Source organism: Rhinolophus sinicus, linkage group LG13 (genome assembly GCF_036562045.2).
Source record: "Rhinolophus sinicus isolate RSC01 linkage group LG13, ASM3656204v1, whole genome shotgun sequence".
NCBI lineage: Eukaryota > Metazoa > Chordata > Mammalia > Chiroptera > Rhinolophidae > Rhinolophus > Rhinolophus sinicus.
In genome coordinates, this window is record NC_133762.1 from 29,109,266 (window position 1) to 29,134,764 (window position 25,499).

Consider the following 25,499-nt stretch of genomic DNA (forward strand, 5'->3'; position numbering starts at 1 on the left):
TCCTGGAGTATTTCATGAGACACACTAGCCAGAGTGTCTCTATGGTGTACATTTAGAAGTTGAACTACTGGATCACAAGATATGCACATTTTCCAGCTTTACACTGATGGGTAATTTACATTGGCTGTGCCAAATTACGTTTCCACTAGCATTGTGTGAAAACTGTTTTCCCTATACCCACATCAATACCTGGATTTTTGATTTTGCCAGTCTGACTGGTGTGAAATTGTATCTGCGTGTTTTAATGCGCATTTCTCTTATTATTAGTGAAGGTAAGCATCTTTGCCTGTGTTTATTGATTATTACACTTCCTTTTCCAACCTCCTTATTTTACCGTTGAGGGAAATATGGCAAAGTTCACACAGTTCATCGGCAACAATGCTAGTTCTAGAACTTGGATCTTCTAACTCCAATTTAGTTTTTTATTTCCCCAGCACACTGAATAATTTCCAAACATAAATTTTAAAGTGATATTGTTTCACTAACTGTAACAACAACAAAAAAGAAAGGTATCTTTCCTTCTAATTGAATGTAGGGACTATGAATTGTCAATAGTTGGATGCTGTATCAGTTAGGGTTAGGTTTGTCTGTGAATAACAGAGATGCCAAATATAAGTGACTTTAACAAATTAAAAGTTCCTTTATTTTCCCTCTCCTGTAAAAGTTGTAGATAAGAAGTTTGGATTGATTTGGTCATTTGCGCCATGAAGTTTTCTGGGAGTTAGGCTCTTTTCATCGTGTTGCTTCGTTTGATATAGCTGCCATTTCTAAGCTCACCTCATGTTCCAAAATGGCTGCTCCAACTCCTGCCATTACAACTGCATCCAAGTCGGAAGGAAGGAGGAAGAGACCAGCGGGGGAAAGGTGGAGGTATGGGGTGCCACCTGGCTATCTCTTAACGAAGTTTCTAGAATCTGCTATGTGATTATTTGATGTGTGTCCTATTGGACAGAACTCAGTTACATGGCCATACTTGGCTATAGGGAGATTGGGAAAATTGGCATTGATTTAGGGGACCATGTGCCTAGACACAAGGGAGGTGACCTCTAAATACTATTCAAAGTCCAGAAGGACATACATCCTTCTCTGGCAGGTGAGTTGTCCTGCTTTCTAGGAGGAGTGTCCCTGTCCTCTAAATTCCATGACCCTTGGTTCTTCCCTTAGGGAGACTCTTCCTTGTCCAGTATCCTCATGGCCATGTCTAATAGACATTAGTGTCACCTTTTTTGGGATGGTACAGATTTTATAGCCCTGTTTTCTGATGGTTTCGGGATCCTGGAGTTTCTTGTTGCTTTGTAGAAGAAAGGGAGACATTTTTTAGGGGACATTTAGTGGTCTCTGCCACAGATGCTGAAAAAAATGCCTGGCTGCATTGCAATTTGAGTTTTCCCTTCTGCCTGTGATCCTGAGAACACTCCGCAATAAACAATAAACTTCCTGTGTGCATCCTCCATGTTGAAATCTGATTCCTGGGGAGCCCAACCCACAATAGGCTCCGAAATGTGTTTGAGTCTTATCCCAAATACCCACTAGCTGTGTGGCCTTAGACATTATAAATCCACTATAAGTCTCTATAAACCTCAGATTTTTAATATCTAAAGATGTAATGATAATAGTATTTGTCTCTTCTAGTTACAGTGAGAAGAAAGAGAAATAATGCATATAAAACCCTTAGCACCCCTTCTAACACAGCTCTTTGCGGGCATTTCCGGAAGCCCGTGTCCCCATGCCTCACTAAAGCAGACTTGTTGTGCTAACTTATTTCCAGCAGATGGCGCCAGCGGACAAGTCTGCAGTCTTGTGAGGCTCAGTTAATAATTTTCACTGTTTACATCAGTTTCATATGCTTTATCTCATTTGATTCTCCATCAACCATTAACCAAGTGCTGACTATTCTATCATTTATTCTTTCATTTTTTCTTCAACAAATGCTTACTGAGCACTTAACTCCAGTCAAAAGGCGCTTTAAATCCCTTCTAAAACCTGATGGTGGCTAATAAAAAAAGAAAACACATAAAACTCCAAGACGCTGCTGGAAAGCTGAATTGAGATGGAAAGATAAGTCTTAGCCACTAGTTCTGGGTTGGTGCCAACTCGTATTCTCGAAGGAGGCTGCTTTAATGAAGCGGAAGAAGCTTAATTTGACTGAAACTGAGTCAGGAAGAAAGCCAAGGTGCTTCCCCAGGAACTATCCACCGTCCTTCCCAAAGGCTATTGATATGAGGGCAGAGCAGTTGGTCCTTGGGCTGGTTAAAATTGCTGAGTAGGAAAAAGAAGAAAGAAGTCCATCAAGGTGGTGTTGAAGGGCTTGGAGAGGACGGGGCTAGCTGGCCTGGATTCAGGAGCTCCAGACAGAAGTGACTTTGCAGGTCCCTCAGCTTTGCAGGTAGTCCAGCAGCCCTTCCCGGAAGCCCTGAGCCCAGGGCCCGGTCGAAGTCTGTTTGTATGGTAGGGACCACCGGTGCCCACCTCAACCTTCTCACACCCACTTCAGACCTGTGGGGGAATGAGCTTACCTGAAGGTCACCTCAGCGGTGCAATTTTGGGGGTGCCAAGAAGGGCTCCCTCCATGGGTGAAATCCCTCTCTCTCTCAACAATCAATCTCTGGTGCCCAAAATGCCACCATTAGTAATGAATTGTCCCTTAAAATGGGAGTTAAGAGGAGGATTTCTATATAGGTGTGTGTGTGTGTGTGTGTGTGTGTGTGTGTGTGTGATTATTTTTATTTCGAGAAAAGTCTGCAAATATACTCATCAGTTGTTACCATGGTTTATCTTGAGCCAGAAGCTAGGGGGCAGAGCTTATATGACGTGCTCATGTCCAAGATGCAAAGGAGGCTGGGAAGTCAACATTTGATATTTTCTGCCTTCTCTGTGGAAACTGATCTCCAGATTCCAAGGAGTCTAATAAAGTAGGCAACTCCCTTAAACAGAAAAGGGGTTCAGATGTTGGGAAAGAAAAAAAGAATGACATGATTAGCTTGATGACTGTAGTAAAATTATTGAAATCTCAGTACTCAAGTTTTCCCATCTGTGAAATGGAACTACTATTAGTACTTTTCTCAAAGTGTTTAGAAGATTAAAGGAATGACAATTCTTATAACTGTGTCAGCTAGCCACATAGTGGCTTAATGAATGCTAGATCTGATTTTTCAGTCATATAAACCTTTTGGCTTAAGCCATTTTGAGAGTTGGTTATTTTGTTTTTTTCTACTTGCAACGGACAGTCCTGACCAACACGAGGACAAACGACACCTCACAGGGTTGTTGTAAAGCTTGAATGAGGAAATGTATGTCGAGTTCCTGGTACATGGGACGGTCTCCATAAATGATAACTACTTACTGCTGTTACTAATACCATCACTACCAATGGTTCTTTATGCTCTTCTTTTATGTCATTGCTAAGAGCAAGATTTTATAAGAGGTACCCAAACCGGCAATCTGAAGAGAGGCTCTGATTATTTGGGGTTTACAAGAGGATCCAGGATTCCAGAGCTAAAGAGAACACCAATTCAGGAAAGTGAACACACAGATGAACTCAGCAAATATTTGTTGACTGGAAGGCTAAAGGGAAGAAAGAATTTAGAAAGAGGTTCTTTTCTGAAAGCAAGAATGACATTCATAATCCTAACTAGCATTTATGGGGGACCTACTCTGAGCGAGGCTCTGTGTTTGCTGTTGGAGCCACAGAGATGAACAAAGCACCATGTTTGTTTTCAAGGAGCTCCCAGCCTAGTGCATGGGTGGAAAGCCCACGTGCCCACAGAGTCTAGTCTGGTGATGTAAATGAGGGAAGTGGGCCAGGTATGAGGAAGGAAAAGAGGTAAATATTTCACTCTCTCCTTTAGTCCACTGTAAGAAAAAAACAATACTGCAAGAGTTCTGACAAATGGCTCTGATACGAGGTTTTCTTGCAGAGACAATAGGACATGGTGGGGACTGTGGAGAAATGGAAAAGCCAGGCTCGGCTCTGCCATGAGGTTGGAAAAGTGCATGTATGTTGCTGGATTTCTAATTTGGTAAGGAAAGCCAGAAATCTGGATTTTTATGTGAAATCTCTTGATTTTTAATTTTTGGCCATGAATGCAAAAATTGAAAAACACCATGTGAACCCAAGTGCTGCAGGCCAAGTAAAGCATGATTCTGTCTGAACGCCAGCTCTGAGCCCAAGGGTCCAGTAGATGATCTCCAGTCCAATGGGAGAGACAGATGGGCATCTGGGAGATTTCAACACAGCTTGATCAGTGCAAAGACAGAAAGACGTGATGTGACGAGTGCACAGGAGCACAGCGGGGGGTGGGGAGGAGATGACACCTGATCTGAGTCCTAGAGGAGGACTCAGCAGGCCAAGAAACGGGTCAGGCAGTCCAGTCAGAGGGAAGAATACAGGGAGTTCAGTGGTCAGGAACTCAGCGGACTAGCAAAGCTCAAGTGTCACGTGGAAGTGGGGACCAGGGGGAGATGGGCAGGGCCAGATACACCATGGCCTTGACCACACCATCTGTCTGTCCAGCGATTTCTCATTATTCCTTCCTTGTAATTTCTGCTGTTTTTGATAGCAAACCAGAGGTGGTTTCAGTGGTCAAAGACAACCATTTCCTATGATAACAAGAAGCTCTTTCAGCTATTAAAGTTGGCAACACACCCCTTTCTCTTTTCCCGGCTCTGGCTCCTCTTCCTCTATGTCTCACTCTCATCCTGAGAGTATTAAAGAAAATAAATACTTTTGACCTTTGTTAGAACACCTTGGACTTGCCAACACAGAAAGAAACGATTTGCACAGGAAGAAATGTTTCAATACCTCCCAAATGGCTCTCTCTTTTCTCTATGTCCAGAGCCAAATGCAGTTAGGATTCTGAGGTAGGAAACTAAACGGTTGAAAAGACAAGTTTTAGCCACCGCTTCTGGGCTGGAAGTCAGGAGTTCATTCTAGTCCCGGTCTTGTGGACTGACTCCTCACGTAGCTGTGGATAAGACCAGGTCACATGTACCCAACTGTAGTTGGGCTTAGTCCAGTTGTTTATTAAATCTGTATAGCTCATTGTCCCTTACTTCACTGTCACATATTTATCTTACCTCTGGTAGACTCATGGCACAAAAACAGGTAATACAATCAATTAACCAGAGAATCTATAGTCATAGGAGCTGATGTGGAGCAGACTGGGAGGTGGAAAACCACCAAGTAAGAGAGGAACATTTTCTTCAGACACCATATTTGACAATGGATGAAAATTTCTTTTGTTCCACATCCTTCCCGTGCTTTTGGTGTTGTCAGTGTTTTGGAGTTGGGCTGTTCTGATAGTTGTGGAGTGGTATCTCATTGCATTTAATTTGCATTTCCCCGATGACATATGATGTAGAACATATTTTCATGTGCTTATTTGCCATCTCTGTATCTTCTTTGGTGAGAGGTCTGCTCAGGTCTTTGTATATTTTGGATAGTAGTCCTCTATCAGATGTGTCTTTCGCAAATATTTTCTCCCAGTCTGTATGTAGCCTGTCTTCTCATTCTCTTCCCATTGTGTGTTGGGAAGTTTTTCATGTTACTAAAGTCTGGCTTATCAATAATTTCTTTCATGGATCATGCCTTTGGTGTTATACCTAAAAAGTCATCACCATACCCAAGGTTTTCTCCTGTTACCTGCTGGGAGTTTGGGGGCATGTATAGTTTTACTCTAACCTGTGGCTTTTGCCCCATCTGATTAGCTTCCAAGAATGCCCTTGGCATATTATCCTCCTAGAGTCATGGCAATGTGAACATTCTGTAACCTTCTCTTCCTTATCTTGCTGAGCAGGCAATGTCAGCCCAGCATTGAAAATGTCCAAGTACTTGTATCCGCCAGATCACTTCCCCTCTCTGTAAGTCTTCTTACCACGTTCAATCGACACGTATGCTTCTGTAACCAAGATTTGTTTGATTCTACACAGGCGTAGGAGCTGATGTCTTCTCTCAGTGGTGAAATTACGTTTACCCGGCTCCTGGGACTGATGTGGCAAACCGGTATGTCCACGTATTTATTGATACTAAGAAATGTAGGTGTTAAGCAAACTGAAATACTCTCATTTAATTCAATTCACTTAAATTTAAACAGCTGTATGTGGCAGAGGCTGCTGTATTGGATGGTGCAGCTGTAGCAAAAGCAGGTGGGTATCTGCACTGGGAAACACCACACATCATCCCGAAGATGGGGCATCATCCCGAAAGCAGAGGGATTAAGTGACAGTTTACGTAGATGCCTGAGATACCTTGCTCAGCCTCCTCCTCTCAGGTTTTTTTCCCCCCAACCTAGACTCCAGAATGCTGGCAGGGAGGATTATACCCTCCTAAAAAGAAGCTAGAAGAAACTTCTCTGGAGAATTTGTCCGGCTCAGGAGGAAAGACCTAAAGATACTCACACTGGGGGTTCCCTAATGGAGAGTCATGTTCAAAGCTCATAGTTAACAAGGCCGCCTCATGGGCACATGACTTTCAATAAACTGTAGTCTAATTTAGTCAAACATTTGAGGAAAGATGTGAATGAGAAGGAGACCAAACAAACAGATAAACAGGTTTAGGCAAACTCTATAAAAACACATATTTTCTTAAATTTGGAGGGTCATGAAGTTGGATGAGAAAAATGGTGTGAATTTCCCCTAAGTTCAACCTAACATCAGCACTTCCTTCACTTATGAACACAAGCAACAAACTACAGTAGTGTTAGTAGTTCCTGTGGCTTCATCACCACTAGAAACCAGATAGTTTCCTACCACAGTGCTATTGAAGTTATCTCAAAATATCATTTGTGCTCATCATGACTTTGAAATTATGGTAATTATTAGACATGCTGCTAAATTGTCTAATATAGAATCCCATATGTTACTATATGGCAGATTTGTTTTTTAAATATTTTGATAACTGCATTTTGATATAAATGATTTCTTTTGTAGTCCTATGTGTGGAAGTTTATTCATTTAAAAATATTATGCTGAGAAGAGGTCCACAGACTCATCAGACTGCAAAGGGGCCCGTGGCCCAATAAGGGTTAAAACCCCCTGTATCAATGTTCTCTTAGAGCTAAAAGTGCATGGGGAATAAAGATAATACTCATCAAGCACTATGTGCCTGATTTTAGACCTTCTAATTCTAAGACTAGGTATTATTATTTTGATAGCTTTGATTAGGACTTTGAAATGCTCCTTTTGTCATTTCAGTGGGATAGTTGGAGGGAGGAGAGATAAATAGATGCACTTAATCAGCCCTCTTGACCCAAAACGTCAGCTTTCTTTTGTAAAAATAGTACATTCACATCATCAACAAGTTAGAGAACTACAAAGAGGACAGCAAAAATCACCTCTGATTCCACTACCTGTTTAGTGAACGTTGTTTCAGACAGCACTGCATGGGTATACATATCAATATTTATCCATTCACAAACGTATACAAACATAAGTATGTGTATAAAGACATATACATAGTTTTTAACAAAAACAGGATCAAACTACACATGTATTATTTGTTTCATTTTTATTCTTTTACAAATAATGCATTATATTTATTTTCCACAGCAATAAGAACTGAGGCAGGTAATCATTTTCTCTGGCTGTGTGACTTAGGCCATCTTGCTTCCCCTCTCTGGGCTTCATTTTCACCATTTTGAAAATGAGGGATTTAAAAACCAATATTAACTCCCATTTGTTGGATGCCTACAATGTAAAACGTATACATAGAGTCTTGTTTGAGCCACATAAAAACGATGCAACATGTCATCCCTGTTTTATAGTTGACAAAATTGAGAAGCCCAGAGAAGTTAAGTGATTTGCCCACGGTCACAGAGTCAGTATTTGGCATAAGCGGAATTTAAAACCAGGAATGGTGACTCTTTTTGATAATCCCGCCTACCTTTCACGTGCTTCGGAGGTCAATTCCGTCTCTAAGGGACGTCTTTACGCGGCTCCTGGTTTTGTCTTTACATCACAGTGAGGATGATGGCGGGGTTGTGAATAACCCTACGGCCACCCTCCTGCCCTTTCTAACTTTCCACATTAGGGCTTTGGAAACTGGTCCATCTCTTGTGTTTCTGAGACCCTCGGCCTCAGCCCCTCAATGGCTTCCTTCCCGATGATTCATTCTCCATCTCACCTTTAGCATCAGACACTACTAGTTGCTTAACCAGTATCTATTGTCCACTTCTCATTCAGTAACAGAATCCCAATTTCATTTGGATAAAATATGCCTGGCTGAAAAATATCTCCCTACATCCTTTGCAGCTAGGGGTGGTTTTCTGACCCCGTCCTGACCAACGAGATGTAAGTGGAAATTTGGATGGGCTTCCTGGGAATCGGTTGTCTTCCTCATACAAAGGGGTGGGGGAACTCAGCAGGCACCTGACTTTCCTCATTGTCTTTGCTTTCGTTCTCACCTGGAATGCAGGTGAGATTTCCGGAAGTGGAACAGCCATCTTGGGACTATGAGGGTGAAATTGACCTGCTAAGGATAGCCGAGCAGGTAGATAGAGCTTCAGTCCTTCATGATTTCTTTGAGTTTCTGTACAGCCTGGACTGCCTACCCCTAGACTTCTTGTTACATGAGGAAAATAAAGCTGTATTTGGTTAGGTTTAGGTTACACGCAACGCCATGCAATCCTAACTGACAAGTTCTCCAAGAAAAGTCTCTTCTCTGCCCTGTAGCCCTGACATGTGGCCTTAATAAGCACCTGTGGTGATCCAAAAATAGACGTGGGGGGAGGAGGGACTGGCATGGCTGTGATTCTGAACTTGCTGAGCCATCACCTGTTCTGTCCATGCTCGGAAGAAGAGTACCATTAATTACACTCTCCTTGGCCAGCCAGAGCACAGGAGGCTGCGTCTGTGTGTTCTCAGGGAAGCTCAAATATAGCTCAGGCGCCTGCACTGCTTCTGCTGAGTGTGCAGCAGCCACATGTCTGCCAGCCCCAGTGAACAATGGGGAAGCTTCTCCTGGGAGAAGGGAATTGAGTGAGTGTCTGAAGAAGGCGCTAGAAACCAGGGATGTTGGCAAGGCCTGGCTCAAGGAAACAAGACCTTCTTGCCTGCCTCCTGCAAGGTGGGTGTTATACCTCCTAGTTAGCAGATAACACAACTTGCTTGAGTGCCAGAGGTTGGAGTGACCACGTGTCAAACTGGTTATTTGATTGTGTGCAACAGAAACGGACTCTGTAACGGGAGCAAAAACCTAATGTTGGGGAACAGTAGGTTATGGCTCACAGAATTGCAGGCCAGGCTGAAAAACCAAGTTGGACACAAAGGGAACCATGGTTTCAGGAGGTCTGGGTAGCAGCACTGTGATGACGTAGCTTGGGGCATGAGCCCACAGTTAAAGGAGGACAGCGTGCCTTGACTGAGTGTCTCTAGATGGTATTGGGAAGAGTGGTTTTCCTGAAGCGACCCAAAAGTTCAAGTACCAGAAGAACGGCAAGAGGATGTTGGGTGGCAAAAACAAAACACAAAAATATGTCCACTGCAGATAGTATACAATAGGTCAAGGGGAGCTGGCTAACCTCACTTAAAAGCTTAGCTCTGCTCTTTACCATCTGTCTTCAAGTCAACTTACCTCTGGAAGGCTCAGTTTTTTCATTAATGTGTGTGGTGAGAATGAGACATGCTTAAACCCATGAGAATAGAAGCTCTTGAGGACAGGGATTTTTGTCTTCCCCAGACGGTTATATCCTCAGCCCCTAGACCAGGGCATGGCTCATCGTTGATGCTCAGTTCATATTTATTGAATGAGTGAATGAACTTTATATTTGTCCCAGAATACCTTTTAGGTAGAGAGCTATTTTGTTGCAAAGAGAATGTGATAGGTCCTTGGGGTGGCCGGGAAACAACCCCTCCTGCTTCACCGCCTCGCTCTGGGGAGACAGGTGAGGGAGGGGGACAGCTAGGAGACACTGAGATAGATAAACAGATGGACTCTACAGTCTCTTCCCCTGACACACTCCCCACCAGCACGCTGACCTTCTTACTCACATCACAGTCACTCTGCCCTCATCTCCCGAGCAAGGCTCTTAGCTGAAAACAACAATCCCACATTGAGCGCAGGATGAATCCATTCCAGCAACCTCCAGAACTAACGTTGGGGTACTAAACTCTGCTCATCGGTTGGATGGGTTAAGAAGTCTGAAGTCACCACGCCCCTACAACATTTCACAGTGAACCATGCGTGACATAGTGGCATATAGAGTAAATGACAGCCATGGGGAATGTGTGTATTGTTTAAAAAAAAATTACACACGGGAGGACATCACTGGTGAGATAAATGTATTTCAACTCTCTCAGTTATGTTTTCATTCACCAGTCTTAACAAGAAGAAATTCTAAGTGGTTTCATTCCCCAGGGCCGTTGTGGAGATACACAGCGTAAAACAAAGAGACACACCTTGAAGAAATAGGGTGTTTGGTATCCTTGGTTCCTCGATAACCAGCACCTTCGCCATATTCATCATCACCCCCAGAAACACCAACATCACCGTGCCCACCACCACCACCACACCGCCACACGACCACCGTCACCACCAGGCCACCAACTACCACCCATAACCCAACCAAGCCCACTGTTGCAGGCACCTGTGGAACCACCATCGCTGTTACCACTTCGAGCATCCCCATCTCCATCATTTTCACCGTAAACATTCTCAGCATTGTTATCACTACCTAGTCAACGATACTGGACCCCCACCGGATGCCCTGCTCCAGGCTGGTACACTGATGCCCCCGGCTGCTGTGACAGTGGGTCGCTCACAGGTCACAGCTACTCCTGTCTCCTGAGAACTACCCTCAGCCAACAGAACTTCTTTGCCAGGAAATGCCTAGGAAGTTACAGCCCAGAAGGCAGCCTGCACCCAATGACTACCTGGAATCCGCCACCTCTTTGCCTCATGCTGGGACAACCCTGTGGTAGTATTCAGCTCCAGAGCTCTCTGTGGGATCAGGCTGAGGCTAGACCTCAGCAGAATCCACGATGTTTTTTTTGTTTTTTTACCTAGCTTTCTCCCCTGTCCTATTCTGCTTCATTCATCCCCTAGCAGGTTTCACCTGAGAAATCCCTCGATAAATCACTTGTGCAATAATCCCATTTTAGACTTTGCTTCAGGGAGACCCAATCTAACGCACACTACCACCGCTTTAGTCGCTGCTCTGGGAGACATGCTTTAGAATGCTTTTCCTGATCGTCTTCCCTGCTTGGGGAAATTCTACCCGCACAGGGCCAGCTCTAGCTCACAAGGACCCGTTGCACACATTCTTCCCCACTTTTTGTTCAGTCACATCACCTTGAGAGCTTGAAATCTGCCATGATGGGAGTATTTGCACCACGGAAACTGGCAAAACATTTCGTTGTTGTTGTTTGTTTGTTTGGGAGCTCTGGTTGTTAAATATTTACCAGTCTACTGCTGGGCACAGGCCACCATACAATTCAAAACCTTTGTTGGAATTCCAACCCTAAGTTATAGCTTGAGGAGCTGAGACAGACTCCTACCCCTGGGGTAGACGCCTACCCACAGGCTACCAGTGGCACATGAATTATGTGGCCTGGTGGTTTAGGCCAGTAGCTGTCTCATGGACTTCAGAAATCAATAAATTTTGGTCAGTTGGCAAGGAGAGCTGAATAATGCTAATGATCATAGTCCCCATTTATTGAACGCTAAATTAAATTTGTGTTGTACTAAGCATTTGTGCCTCATACATTATCTTGTGTAATTCTTATACTACCCCTTGCAAGAATATTATCAGCCCCTTTGATCAGATTGAACAAGTTCAAGGAGTTAAAGTGCTTGCTCAAGGCCACTTCGCTTGTTGGTGGAGGAATTGGAATTTTACTGCCCCCAGCTTTAGATTCCAGGGCCTGTAGTTATAACTACTCAGGAAGCAGATCTGGGGGCCTAGAACGACAAAAAAATCACAGGCACGGTGACACTATGAGGGAGGAAAAACTGGAACAAGTAGAATGTGCCCATTTGGATACTTAAGTTTCAAGTTGCAGAGATCAAACTTGAACGAGCTTCGATCAAAAATTCTCCATTGGCTGAAATCCATCCTTAGGAGGGGTGTGAAACGGACTGGCTGTAGGGCTGATTGGAAGAAGAGTCTGACACCCGAAACCAAGCCATTTCTCTCTCCTCCTCCTCTTCCTCTCCACTTGCCCCTCTCCCTCCATCTCTTTCTTGGTTTCTCTCTGCATACTGACATCCAGACAAGGAGGGGGTGGGGGGGACATTGTCCCAGCTATCCTGTGCCCTCAACCCCATCTGATTGCAGAGGGTAGTTGTCCAAGGCATTCAGAGGGCAGTGTGGTCCCAAACCTGGGGATTCATGCCGGTTGACTCTCATCAATGAGGAGACAGGGAGATTGTGAAGAATACGAGAAACCTTATGGGTAGGGGATAGTCGCCAAAGCTCATCACCTTTCCCCATGACTGGAATTCCTCTACTCACTCACAGTTCTTCCTGGGCAGCAGGTGGTGTGACGTGGAAGACACATAGTGTAAGTTTGATGTCACAGAAATCTAGGCTCAAGCAGTGCCTCTCCTGTGCCCACCCAGGACATTGCCTGAAGGATGATTAACTGGCAGTGTGGCTTTGGGCAAGTCACTTCACTTCTCTGAGTCTCAATGTCCCCATCTGTGAAGTGGAGACGGTCAACATACTTGGTTAGCAGCGTTATGAAGATGAAATGAATGAGGTGAGGCACCTGGACACGAATGGTGCTTAGTCAATGTCTCCACGCCCACTAGCTTTCCAGCAGCATCAGTTCTCCTCCGTTACGTCATCTCCAAGTTAACTACCGGGGTGGCCTCCACTCTCATCCAGGGCTATAGGGTAAGGGGAAATCAATTACATTAAAAATATCTGGATGATACCCGAATTCTTTGCTCTGCTAGCAGTTACATAAATCTCAAAGTCATCTCTATCTCTCCCTGCCATCCTGGCTAGCCTCCAGGCCAATTAAACATTGATGTGGTAGCTATACTTATCTTCTCTTTCCTCTTCCAGCCAAGGCTTGGACATCAATTCTCTCTTTCAAATAAAAAATTTAACCCTCCCATTTGTGGAGTTCTTCGGCTGAAGAAGGACTTCCAGATTCACTGTGTTCACGTGCTCATTATAGGAATTAAATCACTGTGGAAAAGTACATAATGGTAAGTAAAAAAGAAAGTCAAGTAAAAAAAAAAAAGTAAGTGAAGTAAGTAAAAAAAGTCAAGGGATCAAGGTCAACATCACCAACGGTAAGTCATGCTGGTATCACGTGCCCCTGATACGATGTGATGAGAAGAACACATCACTCCTACACATCTTCTTCCCACAAACCTCTAACCTCAGTCTAAGCATGAGAAAACATCAAACAGGCCAACATTGACGGATATTCTACAAAATATCTGACTACTACTCTTTGAAAGTGTCAAGATGACAAAAGACGAGACCGAGAAACTGTCATAAGCCAGAGAAGACGAAACAGGCATATCATCTAAAAGCAATGTGGTGTCCTGACTTGGAAACTGGAACAGAAAAAAGATATCAGTGGAAAAATTGGGAAATCAGAATGAAATCTGTAGTGTAGTGAATAGTATCATACCAATTACCAAATTAATTTCTTTATGTTGATAAATGTTCCATGCTTACGTAACACTAGAGGAATGTTAACATTAGAGGAAGTTTGGTGAAGGGTAAAAAGAGAGTACTTTTGTACTAGCTTTCAACTTTTCTGTGAATCTACAATCATTTCAATATCTTTTAAGAGTTTGAAAAAACAAAAACAAACAAAAAAGCCGAAATTCACACAATTCCAATGAGATGAATGTCATACCAAACATCTTTCAATGCATCTATATGAATAGTCAGAAATAATTTTAATTATTTCATATTGTAATACTCTTCTTAAATTTTGAAAGGTATTTATTTTACTTGGATCTCACAGAATTTTTAAAATGAAAGTAAAGAATTTTTGAATGTTAGATAGCTATCCTTCCACCAAAAAGGATATTAGCTCCTCAAAGATTCCCTCAGGAAAATATCAAGAGGTTGCAGCCATCTCACTTTTAATCATATATTTAAATTTTAGATGGTGACTATCTGCAATGAAGCATTGGCACCACTATACTTTTCCCCATCTCTTCTCTCCAAACATCCTGCTCGGTTATATTTTTACACTGTTGGGTGAATCAGTGAAAGATTGCTTTTAGTCATGGGTTACAGGAAACCTAAATGTACAGTAGCTTAAAAAGCAGTGAAGAGTTAGGCAGTTGCTGTCACCTCTTTTAGTACCTCAAGAATGTCAGGATTGTGTTCACTGCAGTTCTGCTGGAGTTTTCCTCATGATTGCAAAACAGCTGCTTTTACTCCAGCCATCACGTTCTTGTTCCACCAAGGAAGAAGAAGAAAATGACTCTAACAAGAAAGGAAAGCTTTCCACATATTCCTGGTCTATATATCATTGGCCGTAGCTACGTTATTGCAACCCCAAGCTGCAGCAGAGGCTAGAAAATGTGGGATTTGTTTTTTACTAGACATATTTGGCACCCTCCCCCCCGGTCCCCCAATTGTTATTTCTTAGTAAGGAAGAAAGGAATAACTAACTGCTTATTCTTACAGTTATATTTTTCTTGTTTTATATTTAAATACACTTAATATTTACAGGCAATCTTATATACCAAAGCTTCTTTTAATTAGCAATAATCGCGCCTCAGATAAACCTCATTGGCTACAATACTGCCACTGTGCAAAGCTCCAAAGCTTCTTTGTACTTAAATTCTTTCTTTTAAGCCACCTCTTGGTTGGCAGGATTTCATTGTCGGGGTGAGCTGAGGCAGGGATCTCAGGAAGCACCTCTAGAAACCTGGCTTGCACGCCCTAATTTCTCCACTTCCCTGCTTCAGACATTAAATGGAAAGAAAGAGTCAAGGTGGCCCAAACCTGCTTCCCTTACCTGGGCAGAAGCTATCCCTTTAAAAGACAGAGGAGGCAGAGATGGCTTACCGCTGTCAGAAATGGCTTCTGATTCACAGTCAATGTCCTCTCTGGAGACCTGCTCATTGCCAGTGAGCAGCAGACATCTGACCGGCAGCAGAAGGATGGCTTCGTGTAGCACCTGCCCAGCAGGATTTTAAAGTCGGAGGAATTTGTCTTAAGGGAGTTGCTTCTAGTTCATCCCAGGCCAGACCCCTCAGGGCGTCTCACTCAGCTTTTCCTTCCAAGCAGAGCTCGGCACTGTAATGAACTTGGCATTATTTTGTCCTAATTATGAAGATAATATGGGCTCATTGTTACAAAAGAAAGAAAAGAAAATACAGAATAGTGTGAAGAATAAAATGAACATTATACATAGCAACAATCACTGCTAATATTTTTCTGTTCTTTTCCTCCAGGACTTTTTCTATGCATTTTCTTTTTTAGTGAGATAGATAAACTTCTATAAAGCACATAAATTTTAACTACACACTAGATTAATTTTTTATGTTTGAAGACACCGATGTGACTACAACCCAGATTAAGATCTAGAACATTTCTATCACCCCAACAGGCTTCCAAATTGATGACCACCCCCCAAAATCTTGATCACCATCAACTAGTCTTTTCTAGTTTTGAACTTTGTAAAAATGGCATAGATGCATTTTTAAAATTAAAATGGGACATAACTGTTTTATGTCGTGTCTTTTAAAATTAATATATCATGGCTATTTCCCCATATCATTATTCTCTCAAAAGTTATTTTTAATGGCTATGTATTTTACCATATGATTCTATATGATTTATTTAGTTATCCCTCAGTTTTTGCACATTGAAGTTATTTCTGAATTTTTGCTATTTTAAACAATTCAATGTGGGACATCATTTTTTCCACACAGTTTCCAGAGGGTACTATAGCACGGTGGTTCAGAGCACGGAGATGGATTTATAGAGACCAGGGTTTGAGCCCTAACCTCTCACTTACTAGTTGTTGGAACTTGTGCAACTTACAACACCTCTTTGATCCTCAGTTTCCCCACCTGAAAATGGGCACACTAATATTCATTTCATTGTATGTTGCTGTAAGGACTAAATGAGTGAAGTGTAAAGTGCTTAGCATATTACCTGGCACAGAGTGAACACCCAGTAAATGTTAAGCTGCTATTATTCATCTGTGTGGTCACTTCTAATTATTTCCTTAGGAAAAATTCCTAGAAGTAGAATTGCTGGATCAAAAACAGTGCTTGTCTTTAGGGTTTGAAACACAGTCTGCCAAATCACCCTCCAGATAAGCTGTGCCAATTCACAGGACTACCAGCTGTGTGTGAGAGTACCCTCTCAGCACTCTCTTAAAAATGAGTATAAGGGAGGGAAGGAGGGAAAGAGAGAGAGAGAGAGAGAGAGAGAGAGAGAGAGAGAGAGAGAGAGAGAACAAGGAGAAGGAAAAGAAAAATAAACCTTGCCAATCAGATAGGGAAAAAATAAATCCCTTATTATTGTTTTGCTTTCTAATGAGGTTGAACATTTTCTTTTTTGCATGTTGGCCATTTGTTTTTCTTCATTTGGAAATTTGCCTGGTCATGTCTTTTGTCATTTTTTTTTCTGTTGGGACATGTGCCGGTGTTTCAATAACTGGACCAGTACCCAATTCAAGAAGTCCTGTTCTATCCTGCATGGGCCACAGTTCCTACAGGAGGGCTTGGTCCTTGGTCCCCATTCCCAAGTTCCCACCTTGGTGATCTACCTGATTTCCTGGTTCCTCTAGGTTTGGGCATCTGCTGCATTCTTGCCAGGACCACTTGCTATCTGACTAACCCTTTCCCTCACACCTTGCCTGCCTGAGATGTGTAGGTGCCTAAAGCAGCTAACAGTTCAGTGTCTCTTTTTGCTTTTAAACATATGTTTGCTCGACATTTGTTTAGAAGAGAGACTGGGTGATGTATGAAGGTGGAGCTAAGAAGGAAGGCTCCTTGTGGCAACAAGCAATTCAACTCTGGCCCCAAACTTGCATAACTGGCTTAATGAAACTAGAGTCCTGCAGTTGAGTGACCTATCTTCCTTAAGAGACTGTTTAAGAATCCAAATCATCTCCCCCACCCCCACCCCCAATACCCCAAGCAGTTTTTTAAAGTATCACTTTCAAATAGGTAGTGACATCCTTGAGAGGAATTCAGGTCAATATAATTCTCTCCATCTCATTTCATCTTTAAAGTTGTTTGAGAACCCCAGAAATGCTTAGCACCTTCTAGTTCAAATAAGTAAATTAAGAGTTACATAAATCAACACGGACAGAGCTTAAAAACAGTATTGATTGAAGAAAAGGGGGCAATAGAATAAAATATACAGCACAATAGCATTAACATGAGGCCTGCACCCACTTTCCTCCCTTCTAGAGATTGGCAGTCTTGGTAACTGCCCATCTGACTAGTGCCACACTGGTTCTTCCAGGATTTCTGAGATCTTTGGGGTCACCACTTACCAAAGAGGTTATGCAGGAGGCAAGGCCATGTAGGAAGTATGTAGAAAATCTGGATGTCCTGAAAAGAGACACCATTCCCAAGTATTAAATTGGAAACTATATTTTTAAAAAGGGAGAGAGAGCGAGCGAGAGAAAGAGAGAATAAACTATCTAGAGTTAACTTAACCAAGCGTACCAGAGAAAACCTACTGAAGGAGATTTTTATCACTTGGATAAATGGAGGACATGATAAATATAATATGTTTGTGGAAGGGAAGACATAGCATTGTAATGATGTCAATTCAGATATGTCTAATTAAATAATTGGGGGAGAGAAATTGCATACACCAATTCTAAAATTTGCACAGAACAAGTTTCCACGAGGAGCTAAGTCAAGTATTCTTAAAAATAAAACCAAAGGTGGGATCTCACCCTACCAGATATTGAGACATATTACAAAGTCTAATTTGTCAAAGTGTGCTATTAATGCAAGGAACAGAAGAGAAGAATCCAGAAAAAGACCCAAGTATATGGATATTTGGTATGTGATAGAGGTGGCAACATAAATCAGTGGGGAAAGGATGGATTATTTTAATGGTATGGGGGAAGAGTAGCTCAGATGGTTTAAGAAGCTGTAAAAAAAATCAAAAGGCAAATCTTTATGATAATGAGTTAGGGATAACTTTACTTTTATGATATTCATTTCTCAAATAGGATACAAAAAGTCCAAACCATAAAGAAAATGACTGATGGATTTCTGTTCAATAAATTATATGATAGGCAAAATTAACAAATGATTGACAGATTGGGAAAAGGTATTTGCAGCATATTGGCAACAACAACCAATAAAGGATTAAAATTTAAATTATACACGAAACTTAGCAATAAATCAGCAAGAAAAAAATCGACAAACCAACAGAAAAATGGACAAACTCACTCTCAGAGGAGCTCAAGTAGTGAATAAACATAGGAAGAGAAACTCAACTTATTAGTAACCAGAGAAAGAAAAATTAAAACAGCGATGGCATACTTACTGCTTTATAGTCATCAGACTGGTAAAAAGAAAAAGATAGTATCAAGTGCTGGCTAGATTGTGGGGAAATGAGAGCCTATTGCTTTGTAAATTTGCGTGGCCATGCTGAAATTTCAAAGTATGTAGTCAAACCGAATATATTTTAATCCACTATTTTTCAAATTAGTGGGTCATGGCCCATTAATAGTTCATAAAATCACTTTAGTAAGCTATGAACAACATTAACAAAGGAAGCTGAATTAAATAGGCTAAAACACACCAGGATGCTCTTCTCATAAAAAGGGTATCATTTCATGAAACGCTTGTGTTACTTGTATGTGTGGAGGGGGGTCCCTACCAGATTGTGATGTAAAAATAAGTTGGAAAGACCCTACCACCTAGCAATCCCGCTTCTGCATAGAAACTCTAGCAAAGAGAAAGAGATAGTAAGAAGATATTCATCACAGCATTGTTTATAATAGCAAAGTGATGGCAACCCGTTACATCAGCCTGAAAATGAATTTAAAAAATGAAGACAAAAATTAAATAGTCGTTAAAATAAGTAAATTAAGAGTTATATAAATCAACACAGATAGAACTTAAGAACTTGATTGAAGAAAAGGGGGCAATAGAATAAAATATACAGCACAATAGCATTAACACGAGGCCTGCGCCCACTTTCCTCCCTTCTGTCTGCCCCTTTCTTGCCTGAATCAGAAACAAAGACACCTGCCATTAAAATCCACATTTGGAGGTGGCTTGGAGGTGCTCTGGTTCAGTCTGGGGTTACTTGGTTTCAAGACACAAAACAAAGAGGGGGTTTTATTGAAGGGAGGCAGGCCAATTCCAAGAGGTTGTTGGCAGGAAGTATATCATCAGGTGGGTGTATCCATTGGGATGCCTAAAGTAATATGTATTAAACAATAATGAAACGTATATGCTAGCAATTACACTAAGCCACTAAGTAGGGCAGCTCCAAGGTTAGTTAATTCGGTGGCTCAATGACATCATTAAGGTTCTGGGTTCTTTCTTTTACCTGCTCTGCCAAACGGCATTTCAGCTTTGTCCTAGTTTAGCTTTCCTCCTGGTTGCAGTGAGTATATGTCCAGCCATGGAAAAGGTGATGTTTCTCTGTGTGTCTATTTATCAAGAGTGAGGGAACCTTTCCAAGGAGCTGCTTGCCCCTCCCCCGCTATTTCACTCCCATCACATTGGTCACAGTTGAGTCATAGGCATACTGCAAACACTGGCAAGAGGAATGGCTGTGTCGTGTTTTACCCAAATAAAAACAGGAAGGGGCAGGAAGATGGATTTGGGTAGGCAATCACAGTGTCTGTTTCTGACCTCAAGAAGAAATGGAGCTGGGAACTGAAGTATCACGCCCCAGGGTTGCCCTTCCCTATTTCCACAGCTTGATTTTCTCTGTTCATCTCCACAGAGTTCTTTTGCACTATCCTGCTTTCTCTGGGCAGTCTGACTTTCTTTGCTCCACATGGCCTAGGGCCCAGACTAGTGTCCTTTAGCCCCACATTAATATCTTCTCCCAGTTCAAGTACAAGTGTCCTGTAGAGCGTGTACTGGCCAGGGGAGGCTAACAGCTGTAACAAATGAGTCTGGAATCTCAATGACTTCAGACAACAACATTTGATTTCTTGCTTACGAGTATATCACGGTCCAATTGGAATCAGTGTGTGTGTGTGTGTGTGTGTGTGTGTGTTGGTCGAGGATGACCCAATGGCAGCCCTTGATGCAGGGGCTGCTACAGGTGAAGCCTTGGTTTGGGGCAGCTCAAACCAGGTCTACAATACAGCCTGACTTCATTCCTTCTATTTTCCTGTCTCTAATTATCTCCCTCCCTCTCATTTCTTCTTCTGCCTCTTGTTCTCTGTCTCTAGTGTCTCTCTGTTACTACGTCCCTGTCTCTTTTCTAATCTCCATCTCTTTCTACCCTTTGTTTCCTTTTTTCTCTGTCTCTTCTACAAAGTGGTAGTTTATTGGGGCAGAAATCATACCCCTTGTCCAGTCTCTCCTCTGTTTCTGTCTCTGTCTCTGTCTCTGTCTCTGTCTCTCTCTCTCTCTCTCACACACACACACACACACACACACACACACACACACACACACGCACCCCAGCAGGTCAAACACAGCTGAGGTCAGTCTTTCTCTCTCTGACAAAGCAGCAAACTGGGCCCTGTTAGGTTTAGCTACATTTCAGCCACTTCTCACTTTCTCTAGAATGGCGTTCATCTGGGTCTTGCTCAATATGCAAAATTTAGGGGCCAAGTGCCTCAGTCCTTCATCGTAGAGAAAGATGCTGAAGCAGAGGGCTGCCCTATGTGCTGTTTGCTCTTGATGCTGCGAAGCTTGGCAGTGGCTCCGTCCCTCCTTTTCCTTCCTGAGCCTCACCCATCCAGTCTGTCTCTTCATTCTGCTCAAGTTATCTCTGGAACTTTCTCAGGCTCAGCCCTTCCTGCCCTCTCCTCAGACTTGGCTTCTGTTGCCTCCCACCCGAGTCCCACAGCCTTCCATCTGGCCTTCGGACCCACGGCCCCCCACCTCCACTACCTTGTCTTTCCATGGGACATTCTTCCTCAGCCTCCCCTGCCTTTCCCATTAAGAAAAAAAATCAGCGACTTTTTGGTTCAAATCAGGACTTATCTGAACATAAGGGGGAAGGCAACCTTCTGAATTCACTCCAAAATATTCCGCCCAGAGCAGCTCCAGGAATAATTTTAAAATGCAAATGTGAGGGCAGTGACTTTATTTTATCTATTGATATACAGATATAGATATAGATAGATGTAGATGATAGATAGATAGATAGATAGATAGATAGATAGATAGATAGAGATATCTACTGATAGATATCTATATATATCTCCTCAGGGCCAAGAACAGTGCAAAGCACATAGTAAGTGCCATTTTTAGCTTAAACATCACCTCCCCCTAGAAGCCTTCCTAGATCTCCTAAGGCCAGATGGGGGGCATTGGCAGGTGCACACACGTGCACTATAAAGTACATCTTGTAGTATAATGAAACTATTATATAATGTTATAATGAAATGATTGCGGGAATGACGATTTGTTTATTGTTGCCAGACTATAAAGCCAGGAAGTCGGGGACCAAGTCTGTTTTATTCATCTATGTGTTCTTAGTGCCAGGTACAATGACTGGCACAGGGTGGCACTCCAAACTTTTATTCAATGAATGTATTTATTAAGTCCCTACTATGTGCCAGGCACTATACACAGTTAATCTTCACCATGACTTTGCAAAGTGAGTGTTAATTATGCTCATTTTTGGATGAAAACCCTGAGGGGGTTTGCTCAAGGTCACACAGCTAAAATAAGGATAGGCACTTAAACCCAAGGCAGGCAGGACTTCTTCAACTCCAGCCCACCGTGCCATCTAACCCTTGGCATCTCCACCTCACAGGGCTGTAAAGCCCAAAATGAGAAGTTTGTCTCTGATTCCCCACCTTTTCCTCTTCTGCATTCACCACACCCCCCAACCACCATCTCAAGCTCCCTGTACCCTCAAACTTGTTCTTAGAACACATTATTCATATTCAGGAGCAAATAGCAGATAACTTAGGTATCCCACGGGGAAATGACGTATTTACAAGGGATCAAAGATTTAAGCTTACAGTCCCAAACCCTATTGGTGGAATTTTAGGCATGAGCTAACCAAGAAAGGAGAAATCACACAAGGAGTCTACTGCCTATATTGTTGCCCAGAGACTGAGTCAGCCTCTTTGGCTGCCTTTCCTGGGGCAGGGGGTGGGGGTGAGGGGGCTGCCACTCTTGCCAGGTGAGCAGGCAACCTGGAGCACAGTAGGAAGGGTACTGCCCACATCAGGAAGCTTCTGACCTGGCAACACTCTGCCCCAAATTGCTATGAGGCTTTAGGCAGTTCCTTGTACTTTCTGAGCCTCGGTTTCCCTCTCTCCCAGAAGGGGGGTTGGATGACCTTTCAGATTCCTTCCAGCGCTGGACATCTGCCTCTGATAGATGGAGCTGTCCTGTCCTTGTGACTTACTGTGTTTGGGCACTGTTCTAAAAACGCTTATCTGTTCCTCACTTGGTGAGAACACTCACTGTGAGGCACTGCCCCCAATTTACAATTGAAGAAACGGAGGCCCAGAGAGGTTAATTCACTTGCTCAAGGTTACTATTACTTTGTGGCATATATTATCCCAAAACCTAGTGGTGTAAAATAACAACCATTTATTCTGTGGGTCAGGAATTTGGGGAAGGCTTAGCTGAGCAGTTCTTGCTTGAGTGTTTTTCATGCAGTTGTCATCAGATGTCAGCTGGGGCTCCATCGAAGTGGGACACCCAAGATCACTCACTCACATGCTTAGTAGTTGATGCTGGCTGTTGGCTGAGAGGTGAGCTGGGCTTCCTGCAGCCTCTCCAGCACAGCCATCTTGGAGTAGTCAGACTTCTTACCTGGAGGCTGGTTTCCTCTCGAGGGCATAACCCTAGTGAGCCAGGAAGAAGCTGCAGGAAACTTTCTGACTTAGCTTCAGAATTTTGCATATCACTGCTTCTGCATTCTACTGGTGACAAGCCAATCACTAAGGTTGAACCAGTTTAAGGGCAGGAGACATAGACACTCCTCTAAATGGGAAGACAGAGAATGTGCACACATGTTTTAAAACCACCAAAGGAACTCAGCTGATAAGTGGAAAAGCTTGAATCTGAAGCTCTAAAGACTGGCTCATTGCTGGTCTCTTAGCCATTCCTCACGGGTCCAACAGAAGGGTTCTGGGCAGAGGAGCGGTAGCCTCTGATTTCAGCTTTCACAGGGTCCCTCTGGCTGCTGGGTACAGATGAGCTGAGGCCAAGGGCAGATATGGAGACCAGAGAGGAGGCTGCTGCAAGACTCCTGATGAGAGATGATGGCAGCTTAGCTTAGGGTAGTAATGGGGGCGGAGGATTGTGAGGTGGGGAGAAGTTAGATTAGATTCTGGATACATTTTGGGTATAGAATTGCTGATGGATTGAATGTGACAGGTGAGAGAAAGAGAGGAATCAGAGATGACTCCAAGATTTATGGCCTGAACAATGGGGAAAAATGGAGCTGCCAATTACCAAGATGGGGATGATTGGGGGGCGGGGGTTGACCCTTAACCACCATACCAGGCACTCCACCAGGCTGTTTTCAAGGTCTAGGTCTGGTTCCTGGGAAGACGGGAGGGAACAGGAACATTTACCTGTGCCAGGCACTGTGCTAGGTGTTTTACATATGGTGGTAGGCGGAATTGTAAGAATGAATCCCAAAGATTCTGGCCCTGCTATCAGTGCCTCCTGTCCAAGTGTGGGTGAAACTGGTGGATATGATGTCACTCCTGTGATTATGTCACATTATATGACAAAGGGAGATTACCTGGGTGGACTTAACCTAATCACGCGAGCTCTTTAAAAGCAACGTTTTCTCAGGCTAGTAAGCAGAAGGGAAGTTAGAGAGACTCAAAGGACGAGAAGTGTTTCACATGATGATGGTGACCATGAAGATGGAGGAGGCTGTGTGTAAAGACCAGAGAGCCATTTCTAGGAGTTAGAGTGATGCCCAGCCAATGGCCAGCAGGGAACAGGGGCCTGCGTCCTACAGCCACACGGAACCGAATAGTGCCAACGCCCTGAGTGAGCTTGGAAGCAGATTCTTCTCCAGAGCCTCCAGCTAAGAGCCCAGTCTGGCTGATGTCTTGTGGGATTTAAGCAAAGAACCCAGTTGACCCTGCTCAGACTTCTGAACTATGGAGTTGCAAACTAATAAATGCGTGTTGTTTTTAAGCCTCACAGTTTGCTACACAGCAATAGAAACTTATCTTACTTAATCCTCACACCATCCAACCTGGAGGGTCCCGTTCCCATTGTACAGATGAGGGAACAGGTAGGTGAGGTAAAGGACTTTGCCCTATGCCACACAACATAGTGCCACAGTTGGGACTGAAACTCTGGGAATCTTACCATCTTACCAGACTGCTTCCTAAAGAGGGTGTCAGAGCAGCTGACAGAGGTTAAACATCTGGAACCTGCCTGGATGGAGGCCTCAGGTCCTGGGTCAAGGCCAGGCAACGGAGTTCAGGTTTTTGACTGTGATTGTGTTCATCCTGGTGTCAGAACCTGAGTGTGTGATTCCCTGAAGGTGTATATGTGGGTGTGTCTGTGTGAGTGTGTGAACCTGGTAGAGTGTGTCTCATTGTGTGTGAGTCTGAGGTCATCTGTGCATCAGAATGTATCTGTCACTGAAATGACTAAATCTGTGTGGCTGTGTCTCAGTGTGAGCATGTGCGTGCCCACTGAAATGTGTCTGAGTCTCCCTCTGAGGGTCTGTGTCTGAGGGTGACTGTGTGGGTTAGCCAGTGTTTGTGTGTATGTGTGAACCAGTGCTGGGGGAGTCAGCGCTGAGGGGGGAGGGTACCGAGTGTCTCAGTGTACAGGTCTGAGAGTGTGTGTCGTCTGAGTCTGGGAGTGCCACGTGTATGAATTCTAGGGTGACTGTGAGGGGTGTGGTTACATGAGAGTGTGTGTGTGCCCACGTGAACTTCTCTGTGGGTTTGTGTGGGATCCCAGAGTCTCACTTTGTGGCCCAAGGTGTCCATAGTTGTCACTCTGTGTGTGTCTGCAAGTCTCTGGATGTGAGTCTGTGTATGTCCCTGGGTGTATCTACCTGTGTGGGTCTCCCGGAGTCTGGAGTCTGTCTTAGGGTGTCTATGGATTGGTTGGCAAGTGTCTCTATGAGCGAGTCTGGGTGAATCTCTGCGGATGTGTGTATTGAGTCAGGGTGGTTGTGGTGTATCTTGCAGTGAATACAATCGTGTGGGTGCCTGTTTGAGGTCCTCCATGGGTTCATGTGTGAATCTGAGGGTCTTGTGTGCCGGTCATTCCTAGTGTGTCCCTTCTGAGCGGGTCTGTGTCCCTGGGTGAGGCCTGTCTCAGTGGGGGACTGGAAGCCTGAAATGGAGCGAATCTGAAGGCTGAGTATGGGGTTGGGGCACGGCCACGGGACTGGGTCGCTAACAGCCTGGCGCGATCCTCCCTCCGGTGCACACCTGCCCGACTGCGG

General features: G+C 43.5%; 1 long non-coding RNA gene and 1 pseudogene across 1 annotated transcript; both read right to left on the reverse strand.

The window, feature by feature from the left end:
- Nucleotides 1-9,311: 9,311 nt before the first annotated feature.
- Nucleotides 9,312-16,269, reverse strand: LOC141568233 (uncharacterized). Its single transcript, XR_012491306.1, has 3 exons — nt 14,985-16,269; nt 14,274-14,363; nt 9,312-13,130 (listed from the first exon to the last, which is right to left on the reverse strand). It is a non-coding gene; the product is annotated as an uncharacterized LOC141568233 (long non-coding RNA).
- LOC141568420 (U4 spliceosomal RNA) lies at nt 14,618-14,735 on the reverse strand (annotated as a pseudogene).
- Nucleotides 16,270-25,499: the final 9,230 nt, after the last annotated feature.